Consider the following 17,906-nt stretch of genomic DNA (forward strand, 5'->3'; position numbering starts at 1 on the left):
ACTAATTCCTGCGCCAAATGGTGTAATTACCACTTAAGTTGTCAAATGGCATCCAGATGGCCTTACCTTTCACACCGGCGGCTTAATAAGCTTTTAGGCATGACCTCTGCCGCTTGTCCTCCACCTGCACAGGCCCTGATTTGTGAAATCTGAGCCCACAATGAGATCTGATAATGAGAGCTGAGGTGCGCCCAGCCTTGAACTCTGCAAGCTCGCTGCAAGGGGTGCCCAGTGAGTCACCCCATGCCACTGACAAATGGCATGCGTCCCACCCCAAACAAAGGGGCCCCTGCACACAGGCCCCCTGGGGCCTGCCTAGGGAGATCACAGGCCCAGAGGCCCTGAGACCCCAGTGCATTTGGGGGGCCAGACAGCTCTGCAAGCTCAAAGCGTGCAGTTTCTGGAAACAGCAAGCTAGAGGCTCAGACCCCATCATGTCCCCCTACACCTTTGTTCGCGGCCTGCCTGCCCCGTGGCAGCCCCCCAGGAGGAACTGTTTCTCCATCAGCACAAACAGGGAGGCCCCCCACATGGTGATCACCCTGCTGCCAACAACTCATATGTGACTGTCTGTCAATTCACCCCTTTGAGTTTCCGTGAGCTGGAGTTACTATAGCAAGGTTTTCAGCACACGGGAAAGTGGTCTTGCACTGCAAAGGATCACAGTCCGGTGTCTGTTTTGAAAATCACATTGTTTTTTCCAGAGATGGGGACAAACCCCTCCAATAGTTATGGAAGTCACATGTACCAGGAACCATTTCCAGTGCTTCGCACATACTTACTTATTAATCCTCACAATAACCTAAGCACTGTTTGTATCCCCCATTTATAGAAAACTGTGGCACAGAGAGGTTAACTAACTTACCCAAAATCACACAGCTGGCCAGTAGTGGGAAAGGGATTTGAAACTAAGTAAGGAAGCAGACACTCTGAATACACACAACCATGATTCCATTGGATTTTTAAAAATAATTTGATAAAAACTTTATTAATACACAGTTGACATGTTACATCTACTAAACCAAGTCTGTAAGGGCTTGGAAACGTCCAAATATGTCAAGAAGAGCCCAGGCACTGATATTCTTCATGCTCTGATAAATCCGTGAAAATGGGCAGGTACAAAAGAGAAGCACATCAGAAGCTTTCTCTTTCTCCAAAGGTTGGAGCAGAAGGAAACCAAGGAGGGACGAACACTGAGTGCTTGGCCGGGGACAGAAGTTTCCATGGAAGACTCCTGTCCCCAGTCTTTGCCAAGAGGATTCTAGTAACAGCAGCTCCCAGACCGGAGAGCGATGAGGAGGCCAAGACCCCAGAGAGAAACTGACAAATATCTTTATTCCAACTCCCGTGTTACATTTGACCCTTTTTAGAGGTCAATATTCCCTTCTCCTGACCTGCACAGGGACCTTGGGTTTTAGGGTCTGTCTCATCTCGTGTTGTCTTGAAAACCTGCCCGTAAGACTGTGTCCCATTCTTACTAAGGTGCAAATGACTGATACTGAGGAAGAGGAGATGCACTTCATGTTACCACCTTCAGATCCTTTGGTTTTTCAAACAAGAGGCCCTGAGAAGACCTATATTAGTCTGTTTTCACGCTGCTGATAAAGACATACCTAAGACTGGGTCATTTTGAAGAAAAAGAGGTCTAATGGCTCACAGTTCCACGTGGCTGGGGAGGCTTCACAATCATGGCAAAAGGTGAAAGGCGTGTCTTACACGGCAGCAGACAAGAGAGAATCAGAGAGCCAAGCAAAAGGGGTTTCCCCTTATAAAGCCATCAGATCTCATGAGACTTATTCAGTACCATGAGAACAGTACAGGGAAATGCCCCCATGATTCCATGATCTCCCACCTGGTCCCTCCCACAACACAAGGGAATTAACGGGAGCTACGATTCCAGGTGAGATTTGGGTGGAGACACAGCCAAACCCTATCAAGACCCGAGATCAACATGATGATCCAATAGTATCACTTTTACCAAAATAAGAGTGTGGGGGAAGGGGAAGCAATGGCTTTCAACGATAAATCTGTATATAATCAGGAACATGAAACGAATGGGCCCAGATTTTTAACATAAAGAAATGCCAAAACGGTGGTGCTTGGGCAGGTTTTGGTCTATGGCCCACACTCCTGGAAAGGGGAGCCTCCCCTGTTAAAAATTCTTGGATAGGAAATATTGAAGAACAACGCCTTAAATTACACAAGTGGTGACATCATCAGCAAGTGACCAATTTATGCACGAACTAGGGCTTCCCAGGGACAACTGCAGGTCTCAGAAGCTACCTGCATTGAGACACCCATACAAAGCCAGCCTGGTCTTAAGACCCTCCCGCCCACCCAGCATTCATTCATTGGTAGGTCAGTGGCAGATCCATCCTGCCATCCACCGACCCTTTCCTTAGCCACTGTCAGTCCCCACTGCAGTGCATGCCTGAGTCTTGACAGTGGCCATTCTCACTGCTGCAAACGTGTCTGTCCCTTGACCACCTGGAGGGTTCCTGCTCATAACTGAAGACGTCATCACTTCTGTCCCAGCTACATCCGTGCCGACTTCATGGGTCCCGGTGTCCCCACCCTTTGAGGTCGGGAGCTGTGGGGCTCATCGCCCGCAAGTCCTGGGCAGGCACTTGGCCTGCACGGGGGATGCCTGGCCACACAACCAGTTGTTCATTTCCTTCCTTTCCCATTCTCCCCAGAGTGTGAGCTCCTGAGCAGGGGCTGAGTATATTCATCTCTGTGTCCCCAGTGCCCAGGATGGGCAGGCACCATCTGTGTTTGAATAAATGAATCATTCCAGTTCCATCCCTCAATAAGCCTTTATCTGCAGACCTCTCTTGGAGATCCTGAGCCCTACTGGCCCTTAAGTTAATATGAGGCCGCATTTGTTACCCTGAGGAAGACACACCAATAAAATGATTTACCTAACGTCTTGCTCCAGCAAAACCAGACAGAATGTCAGGCTGGTGACATTTAAAAGTTTGGGAAGCCCACAGGAGCCTTTTGGAAGAGAAGGTCAGCATGGAAAGGGGATGGTGATATGGCTTAGGGGTGATCAGGCAGGTGTCGGTGATGTGACTTGAGGTGATCAGGCAGCAGGAGCCTTGCAATACGCAGGCCTTGTCCTAACCCTTTGCCCTGCACAGGCTCCACATGGCCCAATGAGGTAAGCGCTGTTACTGTGTCCACTTCACAGACAAGGAAGCTGAGCATCAGGGCCATTCAGCTACATGACCAAGACCCCACAGTGGTGGAGCCTGAATTCAACAGGAACAGAACAACCTAATGCACAGAAGCAGCCATTCCCAAGTGGAGGGGAGGAAGAAGCTCAGGGGTTGGGTCCTGGAGGATGGGTTTGACTTGGGTTTTCAAAGTCAGTCTCCTTCTGTGTGCGTGTGTGTACATGTGTGTTGGTGCACGTTCTGTGCATGTGAATGAATGTATACAGTGTGTGTACATGCATGTCATGTAATGTGTGTGTGTGCAGGGAATTGTGTTGGTGCACATGTGTGTATGTGTGTTCCTGTGGCAGAAAAACACCTCTCAGAAATACAGCATGAGGCCGTTCATGCAGCCACCACACTCCCCATTACATTGCACCCTTGCTTGGCCAAACACAAGCCAGTCGGTATAAACCAGTTCTGCGCACGCAGCTTCCTGCTTGGGATCTACAGAAACCCTGGGAGGAGAGAATATTTGGAGACTGCCTTTGACAAGTAGAAAGTTCACCAAAGACAAGGATCCCGAGACTCTGAGGAGCTCCACCAGGTTCCCCTCCATGCTGACTTTCAGAAAGCAGAGCAGGGAGCTAAATCAGAGCCGAGTGGGTGGACTGGTTCCCTGCCGGATCTAAGAAGAGCTCGCTGATATCTGCAGTGGACCAAGACTACCACTCAGGTCTCTCCTCCAAAGCCCTGTCCGGCTGCCATGTCTATAGTGGCTCAGATCTCTCCACGTTTGCCAGGGGGTCTTCTGCTAGTGAGGAATTCTGCCCGCCTGCTCCAGTTCTCCTATGTGTAAAAAAAGAGATAACTCTACCAACACCGACGTTAGCTAGCACTCAAGCAGAGCACTTCCTATGCCTCAACTCCCTGAATCGTTCTAAGGACTGATGGAGTAATAGCCACATCATCCTCACTTTACACACTGGGAAACTGAGGGGCAGAAGGCAGATGATGTGCTTGGCTCAGAGCCTGATGAGGAGCTAGCGTCTCCTGCACGAGAGCTGGTGGGATGGCCTGCGTTTGCAGCTCTTGCAGGCATCATCTCTGTGGTCCAGCCTGATGCTAACTCAGCAGATGCTGCCAGAAGGGGTCTGTTCATCCCATCTGACAGCAGTGTCTCCAATGGCCTTGCAGGGTCCTTCCTTGTTGCTGTATGTCTCCTGTGGGATGCACATTCGATTGTGCTGGTTCTTTCATCGATGTTCTGTTTTCTGAGAAGACTCAACCCTCCCTCTGGCCCCAATGCCTTCAGCTCTGAGAACCCCACAGTTACTCAGTGATCTCGGTTCAGGGCTCTCGAATACAGAGGACAGCAAAGAAATGGAGTCCCTTCTATTGCTGTCAATGCTTAAAATTTTCCAATGGAAATTGTGTTCATGCCTACAACGAGGCCACCAAGGGTGCTCAAAACAGTCAAGGTCTCTACTTTTAACTCCAACCCTATTAGCTCAGTTTGCACGGTCTGGTTTTTGTGATTAACAGAAACCTTGCCAGGAGATTTCTGTCTTTGAATATCATCTGGACAATAAGCATTAATCCTTTCCTGAACACCCAATGGATGCTTGGCTGTGTGCAGAGCACTCCGGGATTTCTCCCAACAATCACAGAAGGAAGATAACATCAGACCCAGTCAACAGAAGAGGAGACTGTGGTCTGAGAAGCTCCAAGAGGCGCAGAGACCAGGGATTGCAGTGAAGTTGGAACTTAGCTTGTTTCCAGAGCCTGGGCCAAACTGCCAGGCCAGTATTTTCCCAAATTTGCCAAATGAGAAGAATTACCAGGGGCCTGGTGTAAATTAAGAATCATAGGTCCTACCCCAGTTCGAATGTGTCTCGCTGAACCCTAGGACCTCAGAATCTGCATTTAAAAAAAATATCACTGGAGGTAAGATTGAGACGCCCTGCCCACACTCCATCGTACAGTTAGGTTAATTACCTGTTTCCATCCAATGACGACTGGGTCGGAGCACCTTTCAGAAGTTGGTATGCATGGGATGGGATGAGGGCAGAACCCAGGCCTGCACAGCGCCTCCGAGGGCCATGCGGAGCACTGCGGCCCCCATCACTCCTCCCCAGCTGGGAAACACCCACTGCCCCTGCACAAAGAATGGGCGGAAACAGGAGTTCACCCCGTGTCATTTCTCACTGGCCGTCGGCTGGGCCGGACCTGCAGGGGCGATCATGGACTCAGAGCAGCTGAAAGGCCAGGGACACGGGAGCGGGAGGTGGCAGGATCCCTGGTGCGGTGCCGAGGGGCCTGGGAAACAAAACACAGCCCCCCCCAAAAGCTGGGGGGGGGCGGCCGGAGCAATCACCCGCTGAAATCTGCAAGCTCATCACAGCGCTTGGAAAGCTCACCGGGGACGCGCAGCACAGGACGCATCCTGCTCTGCAGAGATAAGAGGCAGTTCCCAGGTTCTCACCACCGGGCGTCCCCCCGGGGAGCACACTGCTGGCGGCAAGCTTGGAGGACATGAGAAAGATGCCCAAAACAAACAGGCTGGCAGGGAAGCGCCCGCCCACCAGCAGGGGAGCTGCACAGGCCCCTTCACCCTTCACCCGCCTTGGGACAGGACCTTGTTGGGGAGGGGGCCCAGGACCATAGCATGGGGATCCACACTGACCGGAGATCCCGGTCACTGATTTTGCTCATCCCTGAACTCACTCCTCAGACTGACTTTAGCTCCACCCTAACACATACTGGTTGTGGAGGCCTGGAAGAGTGGCTGTGTCTCTGTGTGCCTCAGTTTCCCCACCTGCAAAAAGGTGCTGCAGGTGGAAATTACCCCTCTGCATTCTTCCAGGCCTCACTGCAATCATGTGGGTTTGATTAACGGCTGGCAGTTGAGGACCCTGTGGTGTTCAGAACTCTTCTGTATGATCCCATTCCACCTCACAGAGGCCTGCAAGCCTCGCACCCTTACCAGAACCATTTACTCACGAGGAAACTGATGTACGCCAGGTTAAGAAGTGTTTTCGAGCTAGGGAGAGTTTAACTTATGCACATATTCTCTATAGTTCTCAAGAGGTGCCGGAACCCAGGTCAGCCCATTCCAAAGCCCATGGCCTCCTGCACAATTGCAGGGAGAGATATTAAAGTTCTGTTTCAGAACTCCCAGAGCACCTGTAAACTACATTCCACTAGAAAGCCACAAAGAAATGCTTTGGAAGCCTCCACTTCCTATTACTGGTGGCCTGTCCTGAAGGATTTGCTGAAATTAAGGATCTGGGAGGAGGCTGCACAGATTCTGTGGATGTGCCTCCTTGAGTCACTGGCACACAACTTCTTCCTTGCTGCCTCCTGCCTATTGTATACCTTGCCAGCATCCCTTGCAGCTAGATGTGGCCATGTGACCTGTTCTGACCCATGAGATACAAACAGAGTCTGTTGGGACACTTCTGGGAAACCTTTTTTGTTTAATCAAAAGGCATAGACCGAGAGGGTGAGTCCTAGTAACCTTCTCTCTTCCCTCTGTGAATACAGACGTGATGTCTGGAGATTTAGCAGCCATGTTGAGGCCATGACAGAACAGACAATAGCAATGTGGCAGACAGCATATTTGCCACCCAAGAGATGTCCACATCCTAACCTCCAGAACCAGGATACTGGAGTTGCATGTGGAAGTAGGGTTGCTAATCAGCTGACCTTAAAATAAAAGAGATAGTCCTGGATTATCGGAGTGAGTCCAGTGTAAGCATAGGCTCCATAAAAGTGGGAAACAGAGGTGGAAGAGGAAGTCATAGAAGAAATGGGTGCAGAGGGTGGAGGGATAGATGGGATGCTGCTGCCTTTGAAGACGAAGGAATGGGCCATGAGCCAAAGAATGGGGCAGCCTCTGGAAGCTGGAGAAGGCAAGGACCCTGGGCATGATGTTCATGGAAACGTTTTCCCAGGAAACACACTCAGGGGCCCCTGATCTTACTGTCCCTTCCTTTGCCAGAAAAGGTTCCAGAGATACTCAAAATTCTTCTTCAGACCCTGGCATCATCAAGGGGGTCTCCCCAGAAGGAACTAGCCCTTCCCACACCTTGATTTTAGCCCGGTGAGACCAGCATTGAACTTCTACACTATAGAGCCCAAAGATGATAAAGATATGTGTGTTTTAAGCCACTGAGTTGGTGGGCATTTGTTACAGCAGCCACAGGACACTCCTACAAGCAGGAAGAAGGTGCCATCTCTGCCACTGGTGAATAGCTGAGTAGATGCCTGAGGCTGCCTTCCTCTGACATCCTTACTGTGAGAAGGATAAGCCTGCACTTGTTTAAGCCATCTTAAGTTGGGCTATTGTGACTTGAAGCCCAGTGCATTCTGACTTGGCGTCCACGTCACCTGAGGGGGCTTTTACTTCAAAATTCTTTTTGTGGGAGAGAAACTGCATTAGCAGCTAAGTGAGTTGAACCCCTAGGATGGTGCTGAGGTCTGAAGATGAATTTTGGAACCTTTTCTGGCAAAGAATGGGAAAGTAAGATCAGGGTTTCCTAAGAAAACCTTTTCCTTCCATATAATGCCCTAACGGCCTTCAACATTCTAAGAAGAAAAAATGGATTGTTAATTCAATGTTTACTGAATCATGAAGTAGACCTAAGACCAAAACAGTAAAAACAAGAAAAAGCTAATTGCAATAAAGAAGAGAGTGAGCTTGTGTAGGCATCAGGGCTGCTCTACGGCAGATTAGGTGCCTGGGATAACAGGTGTGTTCATCATCTGCCACGTCCTAGGTTGTTGTTCTCCAGTTGAAATGGTTAGTTTCAACTATCCTAAGGACACTTAGGATAAGTGTCCTTGAGTTCTGCCTTCACGACAGGCCCTTTATCTTCGATATGAGTTCATCAGTGCACAGTCCATTTTCAGGAACGTGACTTTACTGTGTGGTTATTTCTAAGCTGATTCCTGCCCATCAATTTTATTCCTTACTTTACAACGAGGTTTCCAGGAATGGATTCTGGTGAGGTGTTGGGACTGCCTTTGCACATTCATGGATGGATAAGTTAATCAGGGAGTTAGGAAGGCAAGGTCATTTGTCATGGGCCCACCTCCTACCTGCCAGACAGGATTTGGCTTCAGAAGCTCTATGGGCATTTCACCCTGCTGCTTAGTGTGCTCTGATGCCCAGCTCTGCAGAAGAGAGAGGAAGGGCCAACCAGGAGCCTGGCAAGGGAGCAGTGCTTAGTAACTACTCATTGTGCTCAGTAACTACTCATTGTGCTCAGTAACTACTCACTGTGCTCAGTAACTGCTCACCATTGCAATGCTTTTCTCTCTCATGCTCACAGCACCCCTATGAGGGAGATCTGGGGAATTTTCCCCTATTGCAGACCAGGAATCCAAGGCTGAGAGGTTAGGGGACCCAGATTGCGAAAGGGGTGGATTTTCCCACTGCCTTGTTGGTGCCTCCTGATAGGGAGGCATGAGTGCTGTGGCCGCCACAGCAGATACTGGCCTTGGCATCCACAGCCCTCACGCTGTCTCTGCAGGCTGGGCGCCATGTAACCACACTCCTCTCTCAGACCCCACAAGAGCCCCATGGGGGGCCGTGTGCTGCCCACTCTCATGATGAGGAAGCCATGACCTGAGAGAAACCTAGCATCTTGCTCCTGATGCTGCGATGCTTGGGGATGGGTGTCAACACAGGCGGCTGCCGGCACATCTGGGTTCTCCTTGTGACCGGGAAGGCCCGCCAGCTGCAGTAGAGCCTCCTCTGCCCCCTCAGGGCTTTGAGAGGTGAGGCAAAGGCTTTCAGCCAGAAGCAGTGAGAAGGGTTCCCTCCAGGGCCAGCACTCTGAGCTCAGAGAACCGACTTGCAAAAAATCCCTGCCCAACCGGGAGCCTGAGAGAGGAGTTCAGAGAACTGACTTGCAAATAATCCCAGATGGACTGGCAGCCTGAGAGGTGTGGGCCGGGTAGGGCGGGAGCAGAGGGAGGAAGCCCTGGGTACCCCAAGGCGCAACATGGCAGGGCCACACCAGAGGATGTGATCAGGCCTCCCCGGCCCCCAGCTGCGGTGACTCTCCCGCATCGCCCACCGCGGCTGAGATTCTGGGGCCAGGCGGGGATTCTGTGGTCTGAGACCCTCTGCCTGTGTGACTCTGGGAAAATCACCCGACCTTGCTGAGCCTGGATTTCTTTCTGTGTGGAAAGATAATCATCAACGACCCCGCCTATTTCAAGGAGAATCTTGGCCCAAAATCCTGATTCCTCTAATTCCTCCTGATTTTTCTAAGTCGTAAACACATTAATTTATGGTCTTTTTAATGAGGCAGTGGGTGAAATATTCTGAATATTAAACAAGAAATATCTTTTCGGAAGGATTTTTGTGAAGCCCTGTTTAATGGAGGGAGCATGGAGCCACCGTCAGACCTGATCTTCACGGATTTCGGGGCCCTCTGCTGGTTGCCTACACATCCACCCCCTCCCTAAACCTCCATCGTTGACACGATTCTCGTTTCATTTGGCTTGAAAATGAGCTCCAACAACAACAAAAGGCAATTTCCCAGACTTCTCTGCAGTGGGCAGTGGTCACATGACCCCATTCAGGCCAATGAGATGGGGGCCAGCGGGGCCAGAGAGGGCGTCCTTTCCAGGGACGCTGCATTTCGAAGTTGTGCTTTATCCTCCTCCTGGACAGGCTGAAAGCCCGCAGGTGCGGCATTCACCTTGTCTCCTGAGGCCACAGGCGGGGCGGCCAGGAGAGTAGGAGGGGGCTCCCCACCCTGCCTGGCCCCAAGGTCGTCTCCATGGCAACAACCTCCCAGGCCCAAAGGTCCCGCCTCCTCCTCCAATCTGAGATGACTGACAGCGATGCCATCCAATTACAACATTTCCTCTCTCCTGGCGGCACGGAAAAGCAGACCACCCGGGCATACTAAGGTGAAGATGTCGTTGTTTGCTTTGTTTGCTTGTTTTATTGTATTACTTGTTTTATTTATTTACTTTCTTGGGAAAACCAGCCTGCCAGCTTGCTCAGGAGATGAACTATGACGTCCCTGGAGATGGCCTCTTGGGCGAGGAGTTCCCCAGGCCCTCCGAACCTGCTCAGCTGGGGATTAATGAGCAACCCCAGTCGTTTCCCAGGACCACTGGTGCTCCCTGATCTCAGTGTCTCCGTCTGTAAAATGGGAATAACCAGAGCCAACCGTGTGGCCCTGGGGAAAGCGGCACTGAGGACAGACCAGTGTCCAGCAGGGTCCTGCCCCGACTCTCACGTCCCCCCTCGTGGGCTCCCTGGCCTCGGTCCTGCACCCTCCACTCCCCGTGCCTGCAAAGCCTCTGCCCCGTCCCTACCCAGGCTGATCCTTTGCACCTCAGCTCAGAGGCCCCGTCTCCAGAGCCTTCCCTGAAACTCCCTCCTCCAGGCACCCACCATCCCCACCAAGCCCGCCACACCCAGGCCTGCTGTCACCCTTGCGGTGTCGTCCTTCTGATGAGCTTTGGAGGCGTAAGGGGCGCCCTGGTCTCTTGTTCACAGCCTTAAACCTAGCGCCACTCAAGTGCCCGGCACACAGCAGGGGCTCAATAAATACCCCTTGCTGATTGAACGGCAGCCGGTTGCAAGACTGAATGCATGGATGCCGCTCGTGGGCCTGGATTTGGAGATCTTAGAAACAAAGCTTCGTTTTGCCACACTCATGCCTTCTTCTACCACAAGGTCACACCCTTACATCTTGTATCCCTAGGGAAATGCGGCCAGGGGCGTTTTACCAAGTTGGTTTGGGATGACGTGAGTTAACCCTCACGCTCCACAGTCAGACAGATGGGTAACCCAGGTGACCCCAGCGCTAAGTGACAAATATGCTCTCGGATAGAACAGCCCAGAAAGGCCACGAAGGAGAGCTGCAACACTCAGATAATTACCCTTCACTGAGGCAGTGCACTTAAGTGGTGAAAGGAGATTCACTGGTTGGAAAAACACTCCAGGGAGAAGAGCAAGCATGTGCAAAAGCAGCGAGGCGTGAGCGAGCGCGGGCATTCCCGCTAGCCACCAGTGGGCCACGCGTCCCAACGTGTGAGTGCCCCAAGGATACAAGTGCCTGATGGGCACCGCCAAGTGGACGATCATTCAGTACTGACTTTGGGCCTGGCCCCCTTTCCTCATGCAAGCCTTCCAGGCAGGAACTAAAAGGAGCCATCCGCCATAGAAGAGAAAAGCAAGACACAGCAAGCTGAGAAACTTACCAGGGTCACCCAGTTGGCTGGAGTCAGAGATATGTTACAGGCAGCAGCTCCTCTGCCCACTTAGGTCTGGGCTTTGGGTGCTGGCCCAGAGATAGTCATAATGCAGCCCTTTATTCAGCACTTGCTACGGGCCAAGTCCTTCATTCACAAGCTCAAGTCTTCCCAACCCAGAAAGAAAGATGGTTAGTTCCATTTCATGTAGGAGGAAACTGTCGAGGCTCAGAAAATTTAAGGAATTTACCGGTCATCAGTAAATGAGAGTAAAGGCCTGTGCGAACCCAAATCTGCCCTCCTCTGAAACTCTCGCTGCAGACATCACACCCCACTGTTTTTCAATTTCATCCTCTTATTTATTCACTCAACCAATATTTATTTACCAAAGCACTATGAGGCTCAGTTAAGAATGTGTGGTCCTCGATCTGACAGCCTGGATTCAAATCCCCGTTGCCCCACAACTCTCCACACCAGCTGTGCGGCTTTGTGAATTTCACTCAACCTCTCAGGGACTCAGTTTCCTTGACTGTCAAATGGGAGTCATGACATTTCCTACCTCATTGATTTGTTGGGAGGTAACACTGAGTTATCCCATGCCATACCTGCTCCGTTGTAAACTCTGGGTAATTACTGGGCTTTATTATAAGTGCATCTCATGGACCACTCAAGGCACTGGGAATGTAGCAATCACAACATAGATTCTAGTCATGGGAGATGGTCACCTAACAAATTAAAAACTAAGGAATTTGTTGAAGGACTGAATGACCGAGATTAGAGTTCCAAGAAAAAGTGTGGTGCTCTGGGGCGGTCAGGAGAGCTTCTGTCACTGAATAGCAGTGTGGCCCTGTCTAAGCCCCTGACCTGGCTAGGCCTTACGCTCATGTCTGCATGGCAAGTGCCTAGAACCGGATGGTCATGGCAGCTTTTGCTCTGTGAATGTCCAACTGCTGCCCTGGACTGCTCCCGTGTTTTCTGTCTCCACCCAGCAAGCCTCTACTAGAGACCTGGGTCCCCAGCACCCTCTCCTGGAGGAGATCCAGATTGGAATATTTGGGACGCCTCCCATTCAAATGCTCAAGTCTCCAAACTGCTCGGGAGACATTGCACAAGAGACAGGCAGGGATTTCAGTTTCTGGCACTTGTTTGCTCAAAGGATCTCAACCCTCTTCCTCCTGACATGCAGCTTAAACATGTGAGCTGACCCTTAAATGAAATCCCCACAATTTTCCATCTCCTTCCAAGAGAATTTCATGGGATGCAGGGAGAACGGGGAGGAGGTGAAACGTGGTGTATCCTGCAGGATTCACTCCTTTGCTGACAGGACTAAAGGGTGAGGGTTAAACACTGGATGCCAAATGTGTCTGCTGGTTTGTTTGGGTGTGTTTTTCTCTTCTCTTTTGCCTCTTAACTAAAATAACACCCAAAAAGCACCTTGATTGCATTCAGCTGTAAGAGGGAAGTAACTATATCTCCCCACCTTCGCTTGCAGAGATCAAAGTATCGTTCTCAAAAAACGAAAAGTGGGAAGTTTACAAATACAGGACCCAGAATCTGAAAGCGTTCACAATTACTCCAAGTCAGTGATAGTGTAGATGGACACCTTTGCTGGCAATGCCGCCTCCGAGCTGTTTCTGTAAACCCACATGCAAAGACCATGCCTGATCCACCGTCTACCCTTACACACACAGACACACAAACACACACACACACACAAGTCACAAGGGGCAATCATCTCTGCATCAGCTGAAGTCTTGTCAGCTTAGTTGGCAAATTAAAACATAAAAATACTTTAGGCTGAAATTGGTCAAACAGGCATGCTGAGTTCATTTTTTAAATCTTGCCCCAAACCAGTTTACTCTGACATATGAAGTCTAAATGTACCTTTCCTTCCTTGCTAATTTCTGAAGCCTGAAATATTTTCAACTAAATGAGAAAATCTTTGCTGTTGAATGGCCTATTAGAGCTGTCACAAATGTGATTTCTGGAAATAAACAAGATTATAAGAAGGCTGGCTGGCGCAGAAACGTAAGTCAACACTAATAGGTGGTGTAATTAAATTATCCCTTAACCAAGATGCCAAATGACACAACTTTTTGGTGTTAATTCTAACATGATCACCTCCGTGCGACTGTACTAATCTGAATGGCTCTCTCGCCAGAGTCACTAATTCTATTTTCTTCAGTTCATACACATCGAACAGCTCTCTCTGTTCTGCTAAGGAAGCAAGTACTTGGGACATAGAAGTTCATATTTTCTCCGTATCATTTTACAAAGGTTCACTTGATGCAAACGTGGTTCAATAAACAATGTTTATTTTTTAAGGGTTAGTATCTTGCTCAAGAAAATTAGAACTAAGTTTCAGGAAGATTTATTTACATTTTGACTATTGTTCACTGGCCACTGCCACTCAATACTTAAATGACTTTCTCCCCAAAGGGCAAAATCTTTAAAGCAGAACAGAATTTATTTAAACAGCTGGTTTTTTGCACAATCATTTTATTAATACATAGACTCGAGTTATGAATAGTGAGTGACTTGCACAATTTTTAAATTCATACAACTGTAAAACTAACATGTCATTCAATTAAATTTTTAAAGAAGTATACAGGATTAATTACTACCAGGCTTGATGAAGTCATTGTTCTAAGCTATATTTACATATTTATAAGTCTTTAAGTGGTATTTCAAATTGGAGGCAAATGAATACTCCTTCATCTTTTTTTTTCCAGAATAAAGGATAACATCATTCTTAGGAAAAGAAATAAATCTTTTTGTTGCTGTTGTTGAATGCCAGTTTGTTTACAATACTTGTCAACATGCACACTACTTCTTTTTAAATTAAAAAAAATGATATGGCAAATCATTACTTAAAACAAAGTAAGAAATGTCATCCCATGAAGAATCTAAACATTGAAATTATTCAAAAATGTTTTAAAATTATTTTAATTTTAATATTAAATATGTTGAAGAGTGACACACACCATCCTTAGTTGAGATTCTCTCTAGCAAGAGATGGGGATAGAAAAATGTTTGTTTTTGAAATAAACTAGAAACTTTTCTGAGTGAGGAAAAGGAGAAGGTTACCCTGGAATCACTCAAGGGAGATGGAAGTTTAACACATCTAAGCAGCTGGTTTACCATTTTAGCAGGTGCTGATGTAATGAAATACAACGTCTAGGGTGCATATCCGCGCCACCACTGCATGAAAAGGAAAATGCTTCTTTGAGAAGGCGAGACTACAATTATCTATACCTGCCTGGTTTCATTTGATCATTTTTATGCACATAACATTTCATGTAACATAAAATGTACATTCTTCATGATTAGGAGAAAGGTGAGGATCTTTTTTTAAAAAAACTGGGCAACTGATAAAATATTGAAATAGCTGCTACGTTATTCCATTTTTATCTCAAACATTTCCAGAAAGTATTTCTTTAAACTCTGGCTGGGCACCATCTCAGACTGTTTCAGGAGGGTTAGCTATTTGTTAATTAACACTTGGCTTAAACACTTTAAATGCTCTTTGATAACTTAGCACGTTTCAGGAGAGGCCTCAAAAAGTTTTTCTTCTTGGGTTTAGAGCCCGATGGATACACCCTGGGAGAGGCGACGGGGTGGCCCCTGTGACTTCGAGCCGCGACGCGGTGTCGTCCCCACCCCCACCCTCGTCACTCTAGAAGTAACAGCGCCATCTACTGGGCAGCGGACAAACCTCCCCACCCAGGGACGGGCCATCCAAACTAGAAAGCTTAAAAACGCATTTAAGAGGTAGAATACCATAGTTTACGGAACAGAAGAACAAGAACAAAACTCTCTAATCAAAATCACAGGGACCTGGAAATAACTTCTTTGCACATATTGGTCTATAGCAATCTGGTTTTGGTGTTTTGGGGGTTTTTTGGGGGGGAGGGGGGAGTTGGTTTTGGTTTTTTGGTTTGTTTTTGTTTTTGTTTTGAGACTGTCTCACTCTGTCATCCAGGCTGGAGTGCAGTAGTGTGATCTCCACTCAATGCAGATCGTTCAAGCAACCCTCCTGCCTCAGCCTCCCGAGTAGCTGGGAACACAGGCACACATCACCACGCCCAGCTCATTTTTAAATGTTTTTATAGAGACAGGGCATTGCTATGTTGCCCAGGCTGGTCTCGAACTTGAGCTCAAACGATCCTCCTGCCTCAGCCTCTCAAAGTGCTGGGATTACAGGCAGGAGCCACCACACCTGGCCTATAGCAATTTTGAAAACTGGCTCAAGCCCATTCCTCTATCCCCTGAAACAACCCCCCAAAGAGAAGACTTTTTAAAAAGGTAAGAAAACTGCTTTTTTTTATTTTTAAGAGTTTTATATTAGCTATAAATTTCTGCAGCAAAGATTTGGTTCCACCCAGTCAGCTCCCACCTTTTTCTCCCCATCGTCCTTGGGGTTAAGGTGTAGGGGAGCTGGATATAGACACACACACGCACACACACACAAAACACTCCTTGGGACGGAGCTCTTTAATCCCTCCTAGACCCTGAAAGCTTTTGTGAACACAAGCGTACAAAACTAGGATAACCCAAATATTATTCTAAATTCTTTTTTTCAGATGCTTAAGCAAAACAACTTTCATTTTCAAAAATGAAATTGAAGTTTATGTAACTTTTCCTTCTAAATATCATCACATTCCATGATGCATCTGTCCGATGTCGATTTCTGGACTTTGTTACGTGAATAACCATCCTGCCTTCCTCCTTCTTTTCCCTCCTAACTGGTCATTGGATTTGCCTTGAAATTCCAGTATTAATTGCTTTATCTTGGAAATGAAAGGCAGGGTATTCTTTTCACAGAGAACTCTATTGTTTTATAATTTCCTACACGACTTGGAATAGTTTCGTGGAAAGGAAAGGAATCAACTGTGGCCTAGCACATTAACTTATGTTTTCTTTGCAGTCCTCTCAATAATTTGACAAGATGTGCAGAAGATTTTTAAAAGGTAACTTGTATTAACAAATAAAAATTACAATGAAATTTACTGAGTATTACAATTCACCCATTTTAAGAGAGAAACTTTTTTTTACTGAATCTGATTTTTCTTTATTACACATCATTAAAAAAAACTGTGTCCTAGGACCCTGAAACCAGGCTTGCTATTGTATGACAGGCACACGTGACTTCATTTCGGGTGTGTGTGCATGTGTGCACCAAAGTATTTACATTTCCTAAGTTAATTTCTCACTCAATAGAGTTTGAAAGATCTGGACATTATAAAGGCAAACTCATTTTCTGCTGGAATGAAATGAGAAAATGAAAATTTTAAAAATTCATTTTACTATGTAAATTTAGTAAGGACTCACTGGGAGCCCCTGAAATAAACCAGCCCGCTTCTGCTGACTTTCTCCGTCTTTCAGAGTCTCAAAATGAAAATCAAAATCACTCCCCCTCCCCTTCCAATCCGATGTTTGCGTAGAAATTGTAGAGTCTCTTTTCCTAAAAGTGGAGAATGGTGCTGAGAGCCGAGGGGGTGAGTTCAGACAAGAAGCCCTGGAGAAAGGGAACTCCGTGCTGAAGGCAGGAAAGGCGGCGAGATGGAGGAAGGGGTCAGAGGCGCCAGGGAAGACCGGGGGCACTCACAGTTCCCGAGTCCGCTTCTGTCTCCTGGTCCCGATTCCAAAAGGAAATGTGACTCTTTTGTGCAGAACCAGAAATGAACATCCAGGAAGTCGGCAAAATCACTAACTAAACAACCAATGGAGGAATCACAACAAATTAAAATTGCAAATTTGGGGGTTTTTTTTCCATAATGGAACAGAAAATGAATTGAAGGGAGGGGAGGGGAAGAGGACAGTTTTCAGTATATTTTAATTTTTTCCTGTGACCTGAGCTGGGCCCCAGGTTAATCCAAGTTCGAATCTGGAATCTTTGCTCTCCTACATCTACATCATATAAAGGGTCACTTGACTGCAATAAATTCAGGCTGATTGCAAACCCCAAACTTCGCTGTATGAACAGTCCAAGCTCCTGCCGCCGATCTGAAAAGAGTTTTCCTACGAAAATATACTTTAGAACTCAGCGACCCCCACCCTAACGAAGGCCTTCAATGACAGGAAATGTTTGCCATTTTAAGCGCTTTTTATTTGCATTTGCTCTGAAGCTGAGGGAGTTAGGGGAGAAATGCACATTTCATGTTGGTTGTGAAATTAAGATGGATGGAGGGGACATATGTGTGTTTCCAGGACCTGGCCGGGACATCCTGGGTTCTGAAAGTAGCCTCGGCGACAAGAGTGACTTTGCTTCGGATTCCCACAGAAGCAAGAAAGAGATTGCCTGTTGCAGTATGGCCGTATTTTACATTCTCTTGTGTTGTTTGTTGATAAGTTGAAAGAGAAACTCTTCCTCTTTTCAGCCGGTTAGTCTTATGAAAAATGCCATCTTGCAGTGTTTGTGGTGTGGAGATGTGTTTGTGCGAGTGTTTTCTCTCTGGGATCAAAAGAGGAAAAAAAGATTTTTTTCCCCCCAAAATCAACTAAACACTGGAGCTCCAAAAC

This window comes from Piliocolobus tephrosceles, chromosome 17 (assembly GCF_002776525.5).
Source record: "Piliocolobus tephrosceles isolate RC106 chromosome 17, ASM277652v3, whole genome shotgun sequence".
In the NCBI taxonomy this organism is placed as follows: domain Eukaryota; kingdom Metazoa; phylum Chordata; class Mammalia; order Primates; family Cercopithecidae; genus Piliocolobus; species Piliocolobus tephrosceles.